Here is a 17,345-nt window from a genome sequence, read left to right on the forward strand (position 1 = left end):
TAATACAACCGACCACCATGCCGACGCCACGTCTGATGCTGCTTCGTCTACACCATCTCATTGGCCCCACGGCCCTTCTGGGGACTCTGATCCAAAAGGCGTTGAAGGCCTCTACTTCACTTGTCCCAAGGGCTTTAACCCCACTCGGTGACTTTTCTCCCCTCTTGCGCGAACTCAAAATCCAGAAGAACTGCTACCACAGGCGGTGGAAGCAGTTTCATGATCGTCAGGACAGGTGTCGCATGAAGCGTCTCCAGTGCGAATTCTGCCACCGACCCGCGGACTGGAAAGCAGAACAATGGAACGACAAGATGTCTGCCTTCCTCCTCCTACATAAATCCGGATGGGCTTTTGTCCGAGCCACGCGGCGCTCTGCAGTGGGGACTAACTGTCACATCTGAACTGTTGATGGCTTAACTTATGGTGCACTACGTGCGGTAGAAACTCTGACCGACGTGTTTCAGGCCCAAAACATGTTGCCCATCCAGGAGCTCAAGCCTGATGAATTAAAAGACGAATGCGATATTCTAGCGGCCGTTGTCGCTTTCAGACAAAGAGGACCTCTGTCTGCCCTTCAACTTACGTCCACGGCGGAAATGCAGCGGATCCTCCGGCGGATGCGTGGACAGTTGACTCCAGGTTTGGATGCTATTTTAAATGATCACCTCCGCCCGCTCCCACGCAAGCCACTGGCCTTATTCTCCAGCATGCTGAACTGATGTCTCATAACTGGCATTTTTCCCCCACAGTGGAAGAGGCCAAATTGATTGCCATCCCCAAGCCCCCATAGGATCCTGCAGTCCCTACTAACAACCGGCCAATTAGCCTTCTAAATACCATGGACAAGATTCTAGAATCTTTGATCGTCCACCGCATTTCCTAGCCTCTGTCGGCAGCTGGAACAATCTGTCCGGAACAGTTTGGATTCGCTTCCCACCTGTCAGCCGAACTCAAAGTCCTTCGGACCATGGAACATGTCAGCAAGGGCATTAACTCCATCATCTACATCTACATGATTACTCTGCAATTCACATTTAAGTGCTTGGCAGAGGGTTCATCGAACCACAAACATACTATCTCCCTGCCATTCCACTCCCGAACAGCGCGCGGGAGAAACGAACACCTAAACCTTTCTGTTCGAGCTCTGATTTCTCTTAGTTTATTTTGATGATCATTCCTACCTATGTTGGTTGAGCTCAACAAAATATTTTCGCATTCGGAAGAGAAAGTTGGTGACTGAAATTTCGTAAATAGATCTCGCCGTGACGAAAAACGTCTTTGCTTTAATGACTTCCATCCCAACTCGCGTATCATATCTGCTACACTCTCTCCCTTATTACGTGATAATACAAAACGAGCTGCCCTTTATTGCACCCTTTCGATGTCCTCCGTCAATCCCACCTGGTATGGATCCCACACCGCGCAGAAATATTCTAACAGAGGACGAACGAGTGTAGTGTAAGCTGTCTCTTTAGTGGACTTGTTGCATCTTTTAAGTGTCCTGCCAATGAAACGCAATCTTTGGCTCGCCTTCCCCACAATATTACCTATGTGGTCTTTCCAACTGAAGTTGTTCGTAGTTTTTACACCCAGGTAGTTAGTTGAATTAACAGCCTTGAGAATTTTACTATTTATCGAGTAATCGAATTTCAGCGCATTTCTTTTGGAACTCATGTGGATCACCTCACACTTTTCGTTATTTAGCGTCAAGTGCCACCTGCCACACCATACAGCAATCTTTTCTAAATCGCTTTGTAACTGATGCTGGTCTTTGGATGACCTTACTAGACAGTATATTACAGCATCATCTGCAAACAACCTAAGAGAACTGATCAGATTGTCACCCAGGTCATTTATATACATCAGGAACAGCAGAGGTCCCAGGACGCTTCCCTGGGGAACACCTGATATCACTTCAGTTTTACTCGATGAGTTGCCGTCTATTACTACGAACTGCGACCTTCCTGACAGGAAATCACGAATCCAGTCGCACTACTGAGACGATACCCCACAGGCCCGCAGCTCGATTAGAAGTCGCTTGCGAGGAACAGTGTCAAAAGCTTTCCGGAAAACTAGAAATACGGAATCAACTTCAGATCCCCTGTCGATAGCGGCCATTACTTCGTGCGAATAAAGAGCTAGCTGCGTTGCAAGAGAACGATGTTTTCTGAAACCATGCTGATTACGTATCAATAGATCGATCCCTTCGAGGTGATTCATAATGTTTGAATACAGTACATGCTCCAAAACCCTACTGCAAACCGACGTCAATGATATAGGTCTGTAGTTCGATGGATTACTCCTACTACCCTTCTTAAACACTGGTGCGACCTGCGCAATTTTCCAATCTGGAGGTACAGATCTATTGGTGAGCGAGCGGTTGTATATGATTGCTAAGTAGGGAGCTATTGTATCTGCGTAATCTAAAAGGAATCTAATCGGTATACAATCTGGACCTGAAGACTTGTCCGTATCAAACGATTTGAGTTGCTTCGCAACCCCTAAGGTATCTACTTCTAAGAAACTCATGGTAGCAGCTGTTCGTGTTTCGAATTCTGGAATATTCCATTCGTCATCCCTGGTGAAGGAATTTCGGAAAACTGCGGTCAATAACTCCGCTTTAGTGGCACAATCGAAGGTAACAGTACCATCGGCACTGCGCAGCGAAGGTATTGACTGCGTCTTGCCGCTTGTGTACTTTACATACGACCAGAATTTCTTCGGATTTTCTACCAAATTTCGAGACATCGTTTCGTTGTGGAACCTATTAAAGGCATCTCGCATTGACGTCCGTGCCAAATTTCGCGCGTCTGTAAATTTTAGCCAATCCTCGGACAGACGGGACGAGGTTGACATCCCTGTGATACCTAAGTCCGGCTCTCCACAGTGGTGCCCATTGGTAACAGCCTCAAGATGCGCGACCGAAGTCAGCGCCGCCTGCAGCTGTGAGCGAAGGGATGCCAACTCAGCCTTCATCCAAACACAGCAATCACAGTCCCTGTCCATTCTAATCGATGTTGAACAACAGTTACTGAAACACGAGTCTGCACCTAGATAATGCAAAGAAAACATGCAAAGAATGTATGAACTAACCTAAGGACTGCGCTACAATCTGCCTGAATTTACTATTACAGTAACTAAAACTCGAATTACACCTCCTATACGAAACTATGTAACAAATAAGCGAGCTAGGAGTATACGACTTGCTGCTGGCAGCTGCTTATCCAACGGCGGCAGGGAGCACACTGGCTTTGACCAACCGACACTGGCCGTTCAAAACAAAAACAGAAGACAAACGACTACGCGAATTTACACTATTCAGGTACTAAAACGCGATGCTACAACTCTCAAATACTATAATATGCCCAAAATTTGTGAATTAAACGATGCAAGTACCCAAAAACACGCAAAGAAATTAAGAATTTAACTATGTAACAAATAAGTGAGCTAGGAGTGTACGACTTGCTGCTGGCAGCTGCTTATCCAACGGCGGCTGGGAGCACTATCATGTCGACACCAACGGTTTTCCTGGAGCTGCAAAACGCAAATGACAAGATCTGGCAAGACAAGACAATCCTGTGTACAAAATGCTGAAACAGACGACCATCCCCAACATGTATGTGAAGATCGTGGAAAATTGACTCCACAATTGGACATTCTTGGTTACTCAGCAAGGTCGACGCTCTAGCGTACGTCGCATGTCGACGGGTAGCCCTCAGGGCTCTGTGTTGCCTCCTGTCCTTTTTAACGTTCATGTTAACGATATGCCAGTCCTGCCACACTGCCAGCTGGCGCAATACTCCAATGATGCGGCGCTCTATACTACCGGCCGCAACACAGACCAGCTCATTGCTCGCCTCCAGAGATAGGCAGACGCGACATTGACCTGGTGCCGTCCCAAGAAGATTGGTCTTAATATCGCCAAAACTACAGCAGTCTACTTCACTAAACGGCGTCCCATCCTCCACCACATCATCGCTATAGCAGGCTTCCAAGTCCCATGGTTCCCTGATGCCAAATACTTATATGTCCAGATGGATAAAGAACTGCTCTTCCATCGCCATGCAGAATACGTAGTCCAGAAAGGACTCAAGCTGATCATAGCGTTGTAGCCAATGTTCACTAGCAGGGAACTGAGCCTCGCCACCAAGCTCTGGCTGTACCCTCACCTATGGCTCCACTGCATGGGCTATGATTAGTGCTTCTAGGATACAGAGCCTCTAGAACCTGCGGAATAAGGTGCTTCAGTGAGGCCTGCATGCCCCTCCCCTCACGAGGGTATTTACCCTGCACGAGGAAACGGACATGGCCACTCTCAAGACGTCCATGCGAGAGGAGGCTAGGCGTCTCTATGCCAAAACAGAGGCCCTATGAGACATGGTTGCTGGTTTAGGAAACACTGGCAACACCTCACCCCAGCACTGGCGCCGGCACCCAGTTCCTCTCACCATCCTTGAGGACTCCCATTCCGACCACAGTTAACGTTAGCCTTCATTCATGCAGCGTTAGTATTGACTTGTCCACTCGATGGGTGTCGACCACCGTAAACCACCACTGTTGATACCTGATGGTGTTCGTCACTATGTTACCTCTCCCACCGTCAGAGAGTGGTATAGGACTTCACGTCCCACCGTCATACATTCAAGGTGCGCTCTGGTGGTATTTGGCGTGGCGTCGTGTCGAATGGAACAGTTTTACTATCTACAAACACAGTAAAACTATGAGCAACTGGTGAAGCTGTTCTTCAACCTCTCACAAATAAAGGCCAGAAGGCAGCACGACACGCTGCCCAGACGTTTAGGGATCTGCTTTCCGACCGCAACGTCCACGCACCTCGTTTGCTGGTAGTCCCGGAACGTTAAGAGGGGTTGCTTCGGACTGTGACCTGAGACTGTTACTTAATGCTGGTCTGGCCTCCCCGGACAGATCTGTGGCAACGTTGTGCCGACCACTCTCCACTAGTTTTGTTTCCGTCTTTTCTTTGGTGGAGTTTCTCGAGCTGGAGACTTGTGACTATAACATTTCACTTGTTTATTCTTCTGTTATAAGATCCGCAGTGGGATCAATACTTCGTTTCTCGTTTGAACTGTGTTTTGTTTCGACTATTTAGTCGACATCAGAAATGTTATTGATTACTGGTTTTTCTCAATAGAAAGAGACTGACTAATATCGTTCATACTCGAAGGAGTTGCAGTGCAACTGCTGGTGACGCTCTGTTCACCACAGCGAAAAGTGGCTGTTGAATAAGACAACAACTTAAGACTGGGAAGAGCCAAAGTACCAAGAAGACTTTATCCTAGGTGAGCGGGTGCCGGAATTTCTAAGCAGGGTCTCGCAGTTGGCGCATTTTGCTCGTAGTTTCACACTAACGATCGCCCTAGGCTATCGCGATAATCGTATGTGAATTATCGATGAGTAATTATTAAAACAGACTGCTATTTTAAATATTACGCCGCTTCTGACAGGATCTGACTCGACGGTCAGTGCCAACTGTAATTTCATATCATCTTGGAGACTGGTGGAAATGATTATAACATTTTCAATATAGTCGCTGCAACATCAGCTGGTCTCTTGAGACAATTGTTCACCGGCTCTTGCTTAACTGAAAAGATTCAGGGTGACGTAAATAGGACAAACAGACAAGGAGACAAGACAACTCTTTACATCACTATGGAGTAACTTGAAGAAGTTCATCATCGGTAAGACAACGAATTCAGATGAAATGAGGCTGAGGAACTAATTAAACATTTCGAGATGAAACCTAAATCATTTATTCCAAAAGTATTTACGTTTTAAAATCGCAGCTACACAGCTAACAAACGCCAAAATTAGTTTAATTGAGGATCTCTTCGAGTTGGTTTTAGCACTTTGGTAACTCAATGTAACAGTGGGGAGAGTCGAGCACGAAAAATGGACGTCATCCCGCTACCAGCGCAATACAGTCATCAACTAGAATCCTGCTATTCCATCGAAAAGCTCAGCAATGATATACTTTCAGGAAGAGTGTCAAAAAGAGAGAATAAAAGCAAGTCCACAGTTCATAGGAAATGAAACATGTCTGTTTCCACGGAATCAGTATGGTTTAATCTTACTTTAACAAAGCCAATTACATCATAGTACTCGTGAGAGATGCAGAATGTCGTGATTAATTTCGATAGTATATTAGTTTTCAGGAACGACATTTCTGGCCCATAGGGTTTGGCTATGTTTCTGATGTGGACGTACTGCAAGAACTCCATGTTCGTGTACATGGAGCTATATCAGCAGTTTCCTGAAACTCTACACTACAAGGAGGAGCCGCAGTACGTCTTCCTCTGACACAGTCGAAACGACAATCTAAAAAAAAAAAAAAAAAAAAAAAAAAAAAAAAAAAAAAAAAAAAAAAAAAAAAAGTCTCAACACTCCGTCTCATGTTTGTTATCCATTGAAACAGCAGTGCGGCAAGAGGCCATCAAGTGCAGTTTTGAATATGATACTAGATAAGTACAAATGCTGATGTGTAACATAGTTTTTACAATAGGTAGAGTATATAGTGTCATAAAAATCGACAATAACTGTTTCCTCAGGATACTGGGAGTTATGAAACGATACGCTACAGGACGGTGTTATTTACTAACCCTTTGCAACGTGCCGATATTTACTGCAGAACGTCTTTTGGAGAAAGACGTCGTTTATGTACCTACATGCTACAGTTCCAGCCAAATCAGTGAACGTGGAACGTAGGAAACTTGTATGGAGAGTAATACGTACATATCTATTTGTATTACGCATGATATGTCCTAGACATTGCAACATTCGGCATTTCACTATTCTGGTTATCTTAGGTGTTGTATTGACTCTTCTCAAAATTTCTACTTGTTCTCGGGATCAGATCATAAATCCAGAAGTCAACGGCCTCCATCTTCTTCTCCGTGTTTTTATTTGAGGTCCAGAATATACATAACAGTGCAAAAGTCTGATTTTTGTTCATAGAGTTAGGTTATGGCATTTTCTGAAACACATTTCTTGCGCTCCCGATGCGAATCCTGATTTCTTGCGAATTATCCCACTTTTCGTTTATTATTGTTCCAAGGCATGTATATTGTTTTACCCTTTCGATAGTTTTTTTGTTTATGACTAAGTTTACTCCTGTAATATTTTGCTTACTTCCGACCATTAGTCTTGTCTTTGTGGTGTTCATTTCAAACCCGTGCTGACTGCTATCTTTTGCAATTCTATCCATTAATAATTGTAACGCTTTAGTAGTGTCAGAAATACAACAGTATAATCAGCATATCGAACGTTGTTCGGTCTTATTCCATTTATCGAAATTTCTTCTTCTATATTTTCCAGGGCTTCTCTAAATATGAATTCTGAGTACATATTAAATATTATAGATGTCAAGATACATCCCTGTCCTACAACTCTGAGAATTTTGACTGGCTTACTGTGTTCTCCTGCAATACTCAACACCGCTGTTTGATTCCAGTTCAGGTTCTTGATGATTCGCAGATCTTTTTCCTCTATTCGAATATTTCTCTAAATTACTTGCTCCAATTTTATTCGCACTGAGCAGTTGTATTTCGTGAATTAAATGACAAACAAGTTCTAACTAATTAATACAATTCGTAGTCGCTTGCCGAGTTGCTCGCAATGACGACTAAGGAGATATCGCCCAAGTCGGTTAATTCCGCTCCTGTCGATCAGAAACCAAAGGAACCGAGGGTATTAATGGCTCAAAGTAAAAGGACATGATACTGTGCTTGAACAAAGATGAGTGTTTATTCTCACTTAGAGTCTTACATTAATACATGCGTCTCACCACGCCGTGCCGAGAACGAGGAAACGGTAAAGAACGAAGTGACAAGTTAAGTAAGACAAAAGACAAGTATTGTTTTACAAAGATAGCTTAGTTGCTAAATTTATTTCTCCAGACTTTAAGCATTCTGACTTTGTGTTTCATATAGGTGACTCTTTTCTCCATCACAAAAAACACATTTCAAAGTCATAGTATTATATTTGCTCCTAGAGAAAAACTAATTTCACTAATACAAGAAAAAAGAGAAAAATAGTAATACGTCGTCATAATAGGAGGCACAAACGGCAAGAATTTTCAACAAATTCGCTTTTGAAGCAAAAGTAATGGCATTTACCAAATTATTCGGGTATTAAAAAGTAGAATGAAGTGTAAGAATGGTCGAATCATTAGACACCATACAAAGTTACTGCTAGTCGAGGAAAGTGACTGTCATTATGAGAACAGAAAATAAAAGAAATACATGCTGCCGAAGCGTAAAATATGTTTTGATGTTCTCTTGCTGTCAGTGGAGTATGATCTTCTACTACCGCACCAGACTAGCCAACGAGTGACTGGATAGAAACTTTTAACCCGCTAAGCGATTTTAAATCGGACCAGAATTTTCATGGGTTTTCGGCAAGACCTTTTACAACGTATGGCGATGGTAATTGTTACATGTTTCAGGCATCAGTGTTTTTAAGCATGGGCGATTCTCTTTTAACTTTCGCCTGTCGTCATTTTCGCGTTCTCTTACTATCCGATAGTGCAACAATCTTTGCTTTCTCGGCATTTTCCATATCTCGTTAAGTCACGGTGCGTTTTTTCCGTCCTTAATTCATGTGCTCGGCGCACACTTCTGCAGAGAACGATTTACAGTCCATTTTGACTTTCCCCATAATCCTCTACGTCCATCGTACTGGAACTAAATGATGTCAAATCATTGTCTGACTGGGATGCGAACATCTGCTTATCTGATCTTTCCAAAGAAAATGCTCAGCCAGTATTCTTGATTGATTTATTAATTTAAGTAAACATCGTCCCTCTAATGACACCGTGTTCACTAATCCCTGCCTCTATAATAGTCGATGAGATCAGCCGGTTGATAGTTGTAACGTCTAAAATGTTTCCTCAGCGTATGAGCTGTCGAACTAGCTGCTCAAGACAGCTTCTGGACAACGCATTCAAAATTATTTCGGGAAACTGTCTGTCCGCACCCCCTGCAATGTGTCCACAGTCGTCCGAGGCTTTACGCGTTAGGTTAATATCGCATCCAACTAATATTGGATTGTCCGGGTATTTACGCGCTACCGACTGTGCACTGTAAACATGTTCCTAAAAGAACTATAGCTCGCCCGTTAACACAGCCAGACCAATGGAACTGTTCATAATACAGCATAGTCCCGCTTATCCGAGCCCCGGTAATCCGATCGTTCGGTTAATCCGAAGATGAAATGTATTAAGCGAAGTATAGAAGACTGTGCGGTAAACTGCTGAACATAAACACTATTTTAATTTACACAGTACAATAAACCTGTATTACAAAAATTGGCGAGAAAACATTATGTTTAAACAATGCATAACAATTAAAGAAAAGCTGTCAAACTTACTAAAATACAGCAGATATTTTATCCTTATTTTTAGGTGACAAAAACTCTGTCATTGTTCCTTGGCGTAATGAAGAAAGTCTGTTATATGATGCGTAGTTGCGCCATCGTCTCATAAACATCAAACCTGCGGCGGTAGCACTGGGCTGTTGCTCCAAATAACGTAGCGCGATGTCAAGGGCTTCTGCCGAGGCAATGTGTGGCACCAGCTCTCATTTGTCGCTTTCAGGCTCTTTCTCACTTCCGTCACAGCAGTCGAATTCTTCCTGGTCTCGAGTAACAGCAGCAACTAAACCAACGTCAGTAAGGTTCTCCACACATGCCCCATCCGCTGCCATCCACTCATCTACGTCTCCCTCACTGGGTTCTTCACATCCAGGGATTGTCTGTATCATTTGCAGTAGATATTTCTCCTCATTTTCAACTAAGCTGTCCTGAAATCCTAGAAATATCTACAATTTTCCTCACGATTTTCTCAGAGTATTTTCTGAAATATTTTGCCATGCCTCAGCGGCCCAATAAACAACATCCTTCACATTAGTGTGTTTTATTTTGTCCACTAAAGCAATGCTATCATCTTGGATCAGCAGTCTTAAGAATTGTTTCCTGTAAATCAGGTTTAATGTGTGCAGACACACTGGTCCATCGTTTGTAGAAGTGGTGTAACATTCGGCGGCAAAAACTTCGCCACAATTTCTATATCACATAATTCCTCAGTGCTGGGGGTGAGATGGCGCGTTGCATGGGGATACAAATGATTTTCCTCAGAAAACCTTCGAACAGAGGGAACAAGCTGGCCTTGAAACCACTCTTTGGACAGCTTACCATCCATCCACGCTTTCTTCTGGTTGCGATGATATACGGGCAGGTACTCCATTTTACAGTTTTCAAATTCTCTGGGCCTGGAAGATTTGCCGATCAGCATTAAAGGCAGTTTGTGATTACCGGCAGCGTTGCTGCACGCTAATAGAGTCACTCGATGTTGGCACATTTTAAAACCAGGAGCGTGGTCTTCTGCTTTTGATGCCAGGCTTTTCGTTGCCAATGCCCTAAAATTAAGAGCAGTCTCGTCAGCGCTATAAATTTGTTGGGGAGAATACTTTCCCTCTCTCATCATTTTTTCAAACTCACCCAATTATTCCTTCGCTACGTCACGGTCAGAAGAAAGGTTCTCTACAGTAATTGTTAGCTGACGGATTCCATGTCGTTTTTTTGAATCTGTCCAACCAACCCGTGCTCGCACTGAAAGACTCATCACCATTCATTAACTTGCTCAGGTAAACAGCCTTCTCCTGAACCAGTGCTCTACTCAAAGAAGTTCCCCGTTCTCTTTCCTGCGTAAACCAAAGGAAAAGAACTTCAGCAACTTTATCGTACTGGGACTGTTTCAAAGTCTACCGAATTTCGAGTGCTTTTCCCGAAGGCGTTGCACAGAACTGTTCAAGCTTCACTCCCTTCTTTTTCCAATCACAAATGGTTGCTTTACCAACACCCAGTTCGGTTGCCAGTTTAGATACATTCTCACCATTGTATGTCCGCTTCAAAACATTCAGTTTTTCTTTGAGATTTAAGGTTGTATGTTTCCGTTTACTCACGACGAAAATACGTACAACACTACACCCGAAGGAATACAACGCAACTGTTACGCGCGCCAGCGAACGATAACTAACATGACCAAGCGCTTTGCGAGCCAACTGGCAGTGCACTGACCTCAGACACTACAAAGTTCTCAGCAATGCACAACAACAAGGGCAAGGAGTGAGAGTGAGTCATTGTCGCCACACTTACTCCAATTTGTTACCATGGTGTACCAACTTATCTGCTTGGTATACTCCATTCTAGAAACACGTCACCGTGATTCCTGCTAATCCGAACAAATCGGTGATCCGAACAAGGATTAGTTCGGATTAACGGGACTCCAATGTATAAGCCCAGAGAAATCTCATAAAGGCTCAGAAAAGTGCTATATTATTTGTCTGTACTTTGCTGGTGAGGAATGATAAACGAGCACCTGAAAGACAAGGGGAAAACATTACATTTGCTTGAAGCATAGAGAGAGAGAGAGAGTGGCACCTAATGAGTGTTCATATAGTCGTCCGGATTTTACCTTATCAGAATGGCCGTAAGTGTGCGGGGAACATCCATGGTGCTATCGTCCTTATTCGTAAGATGCGACGTTGTGATCTCTCCATCTCCTCTACAGGGATAGTTCAGACTAGTCGTATTGTCACATGAAAACATTAAGTCGAACTACCTACAGGCTCGTTCAATGTTTTCCCCGAAAGCCACGAAACAGATTTAGTGGTGAGAGAAGTGACTATTTACATGAGAAACACACTCTGTAGAGCACTAGATATATTCTGAACAAACTCTTGAACAGACACACAGACACAGAGCGATCAGTCAGATACGGAAGTTGTAACAATACATCAGAGTTCTCCTCCACATTGTTGACATTCAGACCTCGCTCCAACCATAATTTTCTGAACTGCTAGAGAACATGCAGTTTATATTCGCAAAATTCATTTAATAGCTAGCCTTAGAGTGGATTCTTGAAGACCTAAAGTTCAATTAAAGTCTGTTAACAAGGGACACATCGTAGGTAGTAGACGTTGACGTTAGCAGAGAGAAACGATCTACAAAGTTTAGCTGCGAGGGATTCGCCGAGCCGTCTCAGGCGCTGCAGTCATGGATTGTGCGGCTGGTTTCGGCGGAGGTTCGAGTCCTACCTCGGCCATGGGTGTGTGTGTTTGTCCTTAGGTTCAAAATGGTTCAAATGGCTCTGAGCACTATGGGACTCAACTGCTGTGGTCATAAGTCCCCTAGAACTTAGAACTACTTAAACCTAACTAACCTAAGGACAGCACACAACACCCAGCCATCACGAGGCAGAGAAAATCTCTGACCCCGCCGGGAATCGAACCCGGGAACCCGGGCGTGGGAAGCGAGAACGCTACCGCACGACCACGAGATGCGGGCGCTTGTCCTTAGGATAATATAGGTTAAGTAGTGTGTAAGCTTAGGGACAGATGACCGTAGCAGTTAAGTCCCATAAGTTTTCACACACATTTGAACATTTTTTTTACAAAGTTTACAGCGCTTGACCTACTCGACAAAATTTAGGCTCCGAAATCGTTGGATCAGATTCCGCCATGCAGTAGTGATGAAGAATCTTCGCAGTTCATATGCCAGACGATTTCCGATGCAGATTGTAGACCACCGCAGTGACGGCGTCCTTGCTCCACAACGGCTTAGTTCTGTTTGGCCGGCGACCGGCGCAGCTTGTGTCTGGTTGAGCGTACAGCGGCCGAGGCCTTCCATCTTCACGACTTACAACCCAAGCAAAATGTGGTTCATCTGCGCTTAGTTTAGTAATTTTCCAATATTAGGGGATATTCCTTGAGTGAATCCTAGTAAAAGCTATCACTCTACTGCAAAGGAGAGGCACAACAATTTATTGAAAGACGTGGCATCGTCGGCTGCGGGTCTTGTACGAACACATAAAAGACTCATTTCGGCTGGACTAATAACTTCACAGTCTCCAAGATCACACTTTCCTACTAATTTGTATAACGCACAAAATTTCGAAGTATCTATACTGTGGGCTTAAAATTGAGCGTAATTAATCGAAACAGTTTTATAGTACTTAGTGAAATCATTAATTTCTGAATAACATGATCACTTTCTGGGACATTTCTGCATGCACATAGGTAGTTTTTACTGAACACTGATCTGAAAAAAGTCATATTAAACCTCCTACTATCGTGTCAGACCATCCTCTGACCCGCGTAATACAGCAACTTCACGTGGCATGGACTCAGCAAGATGTTGGAAGCCCCTTAAGAAATACTGAGGCATGCTTCCTCTACAGCCGTCTATAATCGTGCATGTGTTGCCGACTCACGATTCTATTCACGAGCTAACCTTTCTATTATGTCATAATTGATGGGATTCATGCCGGGCGATTTCGGTGTCCGAATCATTCCCTCGAATTATCCAGAACGTTCTTCAAACCTGTCGAGAACAGTTGTGACCCAGAGATATGACTTCGTTATTTGGAACCGTGAAGCCACATTCACTCAATGATCGGTTCACTTGGACCAGAGGACCCAGTCCACCCCATGTAAACACAGCACACTCCATTATGGAACCATCACCAGCTTACACAATGCCTTGACGACAAACTGGGTCCATGGCTTCATGGGGTCTGCGCCACACGGCTCTTACCAACCGAAATTGGAACTCCTCTGACCAGGAAACGGTTTTTAAGTCGTCTAGTGTTCAACCGATATGGTCACGAGCACATCAACGCCAAATATCGCGTCCCTGTCCTAACAGAAACATTCGCAGTATGTCCCCCATTGATTTATGTGATTATTTCCTACAGTGTTGCTTTTTATTTATTTATTTATTTATTTATTGTTCCGTGGGACCACATTAAGGAGAAGTCTCCATGGTCATGGAAGGAGTCAATACATGAAATTGTAACACGATTGTAGAAACAGATGAAACGAAATATAAGAAACATAATCAGGCAACAAGTCATAAGTTTAAATAAAGAAAATCAACAATGTAACACTGGAATTTGCTTAATTTTTTAGCTTTTCCAGGAGCTCCTCGACATAATATAAGGAGTGAGCCATGAGGAAACTCTTCAGTTTAGACTTAAAAGTGTTCTGGCTACTGCTAAGATTTTTGAGTTCTTGTGGTAGCTTATTGAAAATGGATGCAGCAGAATACTGCACTCCTTTCTGCACAAGAGTCAAGGAAGTGCATTCCACATGCAGATTTGATTTCTGCCTAGTATTAACTGAGTGAAAGCTGCTAACTCTTGGGAATAAGCTAATATTGCTAACAACAAACGACATTAAAGAAAATATATACTGTGAGGGCAATGTCAAAATTCCCCGACTATTGAATAGTGGTCGACAAGAGGTTCTCGAACTTACACCACACATAGCTTGAACAGCCCGTTTTTGAACCAAAAATACCCTTTTTGAATCAGAAGAATTGCCCCAAAAAATAATACCATGAAAGCTTCGCCCGTTCACTGCACCTTTACGCCTTGCGTGCGCAACACTACCGCCATCTGTGTATGTGCATATCGCAATCCCACGATTTTATCACCGCCGTGTTTATTAAATGCACAGTTGTGTTGAAATACGGCTGTCTACCGCCATTCCCCACCAGCCACAAATACAACGAAAAAACACCAATATCTCCAACAATAGAAGTTTTCAGAATGTAATTTTCACTCTGCAGGCGGAAACTTCCTGGCAGATGAAAACTGTGTGCCGGACCGAGACTAGAACTCGGCACCTTTGCCTTTCACGGGCAAGTGCTCTAAGTTTTCTTTCGAAGAAAGTTTGCAAACTACTCATTTTTGGCACGGTCTGTGCACTGTCAACACAATATTTACGTCATAAGCTGTTTTTAGCTGCTCTAAGATGGGTACAAAACAGGCTGTGACGTCACCATTTCCGCCTCTCGGAGCCGACGATGTACAGAGCGCTTGGCTGTGTGTCTGAAACCTGCTGACGGCTGGAAGAAATCATCACGTGTCCCCGTACACGTTAGAAAAGTTCGTAACAAGGTGGGCACCATGTAAAGCTTCGCTAACATCCAATTATAGAGCATCTTTCTGTACAAGGTCTGTGCTGAAATGAAGGGGAAAAGAGAGGAAGAGAGGGTCGAGGAGAGAGGAACCACGTATGCATACAGCTGTATGTGACGTAACGAGGGCGTGCGCTATGTATGTGCGGGAATACAAAGCCAGTAGCTGGTCGGCGTGCCTACTCGCCGCGCTGTCCAGCGCAGCTGTACATATACATGTACATCTACAGGTGCAGACAGAGGGAGCTGGTTATCTCGCCAGTCACTGCAGAGTTACTGGCATCAGCGATACGTCACGACCACGTAGGATGTCGCAGTTCTTTCTCAAACAGTTTTACATAAACTAGTAAGTAAAAAAGTGTCGTTCTTTCGTTGCTTTCAACCTCATGCTCTGTCTGACATTAAGTAAAGGGACATTAATAAAGAGAATGTCCATCAGGTACCTTTATAATGGCTTGACAACAGTGAAGCAGTTCCTCATGAGCATCACATTTCCGTACCTAGTGCTAAGCGACGCTTGATATAGCCTAAAGAGTTACACCACTGGACAGTTGACGACTTTAAGTAAGTCATTTGGAGTGATGGACGCGCTATACCTTGCGTCAGTGCTGCTGAATCAAATCCAAACCCTTCGGTCGTACTGACACAGGTTACAGCGTGATTCATCACTCCAAATGACTCTTCTGCAGTCATCAACTTTCCAGTGCCGTCTCTCACTATACAGCCTCAAGCGACGCTTAGCATTGGCTTCAGAAACTTGTGGTTTATGAAGAGCTGCTCCGCTATTGTAGTGCACTCTCTTTTAACTCCCAACAGACATTCATTTTTGTAGCTGGATCGCTAGTAGAACTTCGGAACTCGGGGACACTATTTTGTACAACCACCCGTTCGGTGGGAGGTTAAAAGTTTTGTTACTACTTTAAGTGATATTGTTTGCTTTAGGTGCATTTAGTACAATTTTCTGTGATTTTAAGAACTACTGCCATTTACAAGAGACTGGAAACTATTTGCGCAGAGACCCAGAATGAAATCGACAGCCCCTGCTACCCTTAATCTCGAGTATACAAGTCTACAAACCAGCTCGCTGAACTGGAATAAAATGTACTAACTATTTACAATCGGAAAGATTCGTTACATATGGTGATAACCGAAAGTAGACTTTTTTAACAGATCAGCATATTCAAGAAAGCATGACAAGCACAAATTTTTGAAATTCATTAAAGTTTTCTTATTATTATAAGCGCTCGACAAAGTTTAGAGATATCAAAGTGTTACTGTTTACCGCTCCAACTGTTCATTGAGTTCACATAAGTGCTCGCCTTAAAAAGGATGAATAAGTTGCGCCACTTGCAGAGGGGTTTCCTACAATACTGCTGTTGGTACAAAATAAACAAAAACAATGATAATAAAACACAAGCTTCCCAGTAATGTATCGGTCACGGTAGTTCACCTCAGCACATTTTCACAGCAAGTAGTATAATGAATTAGATTAATAAAAACTGAAGTCAGTCGTCTTCAACGGCATCCAAGGCTTATAGTACGTAGTCGCCTACAGAAGTGTGGCACGTCCTGAAGCGTAGTGAGATACAGCATCGGCGACTGCCGGCGATGGAATGAATCTGCATATACCGCACATCCCCCAGACTGTAACTAATCCGTGTCTCCCCAATATCATTTCTTCCGTACGTGCTAGACGTTTCGCATGTTTAAAGCTTGCTCAAATCTGTCTTGTTAATTACACAACATTCCGAGGTGTATGTCATAATCGGCAGGAGACACATTTTAAACATGGTTTGTTTGACTCTCACAGGAACTCCTTTGCCCCACACAAGATTCCACATATGATAAAAAAAACTCTGTCTTACTCCGTTTTGTACTATTAGTTTCGCAGTACCATTCCTTGATGCTGTACTTCCCAGGTACTTGAAAACTTTCACATGTTCAATTTTCTCTCAATCCAGCGAATAGGTGCCCTTGGTTGGTGTCCTGTTCATAATCAATGCTACAACTTCGCTCTTGCTTAATGTCAGCTCTTTAAACTTGGAGTCTCGTGCAATCCTCCCTGTATTTTCTAAATTAGCAGGGTCGGTGGAATAGTTCATTATTCTGAAATTTATGCCACCTGACTAACATAATGACTAAACCGAATCCTGGAAGGTGACATAACGTAAGTGGCATACTGTTATTAATGTATCGGTGCCAGTGGTTAGCCACTTGAGAGCTTTCGTGCCACACAGAGTGTATTAAAGCGGGTGTTTAGCTGGCCAACGTTCACCCAACGTTTGTTATGTGTCGAAAGCACCACAGACCACGACCTTTGTATTTCTGGAAGATTACTATTGAAGCCTCTG

This window comes from Schistocerca americana, chromosome 7 (genome assembly GCF_021461395.2).
Source record: "Schistocerca americana isolate TAMUIC-IGC-003095 chromosome 7, iqSchAmer2.1, whole genome shotgun sequence".
NCBI lineage: Eukaryota > Metazoa > Arthropoda > Insecta > Orthoptera > Acrididae > Schistocerca > Schistocerca americana.